This window comes from Crinia signifera, chromosome 4 (assembly GCF_055691185.1).
Source record: "Crinia signifera chromosome 4, ASM5569118v1, whole genome shotgun sequence".
NCBI classification, from domain to species: domain Eukaryota; kingdom Metazoa; phylum Chordata; class Amphibia; order Anura; family Myobatrachidae; genus Crinia; species Crinia signifera.
The window spans coordinates 241,506,726-241,510,316 of NC_139220.1; positions in this window are offsets into that span (position 1 = coordinate 241,506,726).

A 3,591-nucleotide genomic window follows, 5' to 3' on the forward strand; every position below is an offset into this window, starting at 1 on the left:
CTGGCATCAGCAACAAGTTGCAGGCTCCTGCCCGTCACGATAGGGTCCCCTGGCGTCTGGACGACTGGTGCAATCTTCTGCAGGAGGGCACGCTAGTGTGGGCGCTGCGGATGCAGCGTTGCCGCACTCAGCTGCGCCTCTCCTGACCGCTGGACTCCGCGCTGGCTTCTCCCTGCTGCCGGCTGCTTCACTCGCCCGGCGCCTCCTCTTCTTTCCCCCGACGTCAGCTGGCTCTCCGGCGGTGTTGAGGCTCTGTCCCCGCCTCGCCGACGGAACAGCGCCGTTCCGCTCTCCTCTTCTGCCACGCGTCACCACTCTCTTACTCTCTCTCTCCCGAACACCAGCGCCCGCGCGTCCTCCTGCTCCTCGACCTCTGCACCCCACAGGTACCTCCTCCTCCTCCTTATTGGTCCCCCATTGGCTGTCAATCAGCCTGGGGACCCGTTTTCGCGCCCTCTGCTGAACGGGGTATTAACCCCTTGAAGTCCGCGGTCCTGGCGGCATATAAAACATGGTTGCTCAGCAACCCTATTAACACGGCCCCCGCTGGACAAATTGGTCCAGGTCGAGGTGCCACACTTATGTGAATGGAGCTCACTGAGCTGCATAGCCCACGTCCCGGCCAGCGCAGCGCTTCCAGGCTGGAGAACGGCAGCGGCCGTGGCTGCTGGCAAGTGAAATGCATTTGAAACATTTTGCGTGCAATCGCATGGGGGGTGCCGACGGGCATTAGGAGGTGCCTGTGCACCCCCGGCACCCCCCGTGCGCACGCCTATGCCGATTTTTAATAAACACACCTACCCTTTCCCTTGTATTCACATTTAAATGTTACATGTGTGTTTGTCATATTTCGCTTAGTTTTAAGTAATTATCTAATAAAGGTTAAATTTAATTTAAGGACCTAACAGGTGCACCCGATAAGGACATACTTTTTCTCTCTCTTCTAATTAAGCTATCTCAAATTTGTCCAGTGGTTGCACACCTCCCTAGAAAATACATTGAAGGCTCACGCCAGTCTGTGATAATTCAGGGGGGTCCGAATTTCCTCAAAAATACAATGAGGATCCTGTGCGGATGACCACCTCCCCTTCTGTTACATTTTTATTAGTGTTAAAAATTTCTGACCTTTGCTTGCAGTGTAAATGTGTGTAAAATAGCAACAATGCAGTCGTGTTTGCAGCATATATTTTTGTATTTAGTAATGGGCCATTTAGGCAGCAATGCTTCCAATTGACAGAACAAAACACAATAATGGGGCAGATGTATTAAGCCTGGAGAAGAGATACACTGGAGATAAAGTGGAGATAACATGGAAGAGATAACGCACCAGCCAATCAGCTGTGTTTGAAATATGACAGTTGGGATCTGATTGGCTGATGCGTTATCTCCTTCCACTTTATCTCCAGTTTATCTCTTCACCAGGCTTAATACATCTGCCCCCATGTTCCTAATCAGTCCACCAATGTGTCTCACGAGATATGTGTGATGTAATTAAACACACAGTCTCCCGACCCACAAAGGGAAACAGAGAAGGAGTCACTAGATTGGGCGCACAAATAACAATAAGAACAGGTGTCAATTATTTATAGTATCAATTGCAGCTCCCAATTGAGGACCTCTGTGTCTCTCAACATAGACCAAATTTTATACAGATTTAAACAATATCTTGTTTAAGAGAGCGCACATGACACTAATAAATTTTAAACAGGTTTGTTAATTTATTAATATACACAATCAATAATAAAATACCATAAAATGACTAGACAGAATTAGCCGTGGGGAGGATTAAATGGTGAACTGTTTCAGTCCATTTGTAAGTCCAGCAATAATTTCCAGACAATACTCAATTAGCTGTAATGCCCAAGAGATGCTCCAGTTTGCAATACCACAATAGGTAACTTGGTAGATATTTAAGTGAAACTGTTATTGTTGGTAACAAATTGTAGCGCTTTTACTTAGATGATACAGCCCGTAGAATATATAGTGATGTTGAAGAATTACATACCAGCTTGTACGGTAATTGCCTCGATAAGCTTGAGGGTGCAGCGGCTGCTGTTTAGAAGGCAGACCGCAGCGTGAGACCTGCTCACTTAGCTGCGTCTGCGGGTAATCCACACACACTCGGCTGGGGGCGGACACCCGTTTGCAGTCTCAATGCCGCTGCTGAAGTTGGTCACCCTCTGCTCTGTAAATGTGCGGCTTGGAGTTCCCAGTTGTTACCGGCTCGCTGGACAGCGGAGCAATAAGGGGCGATGTAATCAGCTTTCAATCGGTTGCTGTTTTCTAAAAGTCCATACCCATCGGCAGTCTGTCAGTCAAACAGGGGGTCTCTTGACGCGTTTCTCCGTCATAGAATTTGGCGGTTTCTTCAGAAGATAACCCCAGCTAACAGAAGGGTGTTTAAAAAGGGTGGGCAACCAATCAGAGTTAGCCACCTCCTTCGATCACCTGCTCTTAATCAATCAGTCTTTTGACTAATACTTCAATGAGTGTCATAATACAATTTTAAAGTTTTTAAACCTATAGTGATGGCAAATTTTAATTGAAAAGTAGCACATATTAATACTCTCCTACGATTGTTAAAGACAAAAAATCATTTTACATGAGGATTCCGACAATAAAAATAATTATTTGGTATGACACGCACAGAGATTTGAACACTAGATCTGTGACACACAAGCACAGACGCTCTATGTGGTGTGCCATTGAGCACCTGTGTTGCTAATAGAAAAACCATGGGACATAGTAACATTGGTACATAGACACTTGCCGATGCCGCAAACAAAGGAGCCAACTGCTGGGGGAATGACAGTCATGCTGCAGCTCAGTTAATGAAGTACAGCGTACACACTGAACGATATTGTTCACAATGTCGTTCAGAAACACCTTTCTGAACGATATTAGGACCAATATCATCTAGTGTGCATGGCCCTAAATAATAGAAAGATGGGGTGAGATTTAATAGGATGAGAGATTCAGAAAGTGAGAGATTTGGTAAGATATCTCAATTTTTTTTAAATCAAACTGGTTTTGCAGTGTAAATGATTGCCGCTTTAAAAAAACTGGAGATTTCTTACCAAATCTCTCACTTTCTAAATCTCTTATCCTATTAAATCTCGCCCATGGTTTCCCAAGTTTTGTAACGTATTATATGCTTAGGTAGCCAGTTTAGTTAAAACAAAATAGAAACATCCTTTAAAACCCTGGTTAACATCTATTTCAAGGAACCAATGTTTAGGACTAAACAATGCTTAACCAATAATGGAACAGGAGAATAACAACATAACCGATGTTTTCGATTATCCCATGATCCCATCCCCTTACGTCAGTCTGCACAGCAACTCAACTTCAAGCGCAGCGAGGGGCGGGGCCGGGGGTAAGTAACACGCCCAGTCCAAGACTGTACCATGTGCTATTAGCAACAGGGGAGGGTAATTATACGCTGGTCACTGTATATCCCGTTATATCATGGCGGCAGTGTGGAAGAGACAGGGACAGGGACTAGGAAGAGGGCGGCTGCGGTTAATAGTGGTCGGGACCCGCCATGTGCAGGTGGCGCTATCCCGGAGTCACATCATCGGCCCCGCCGCG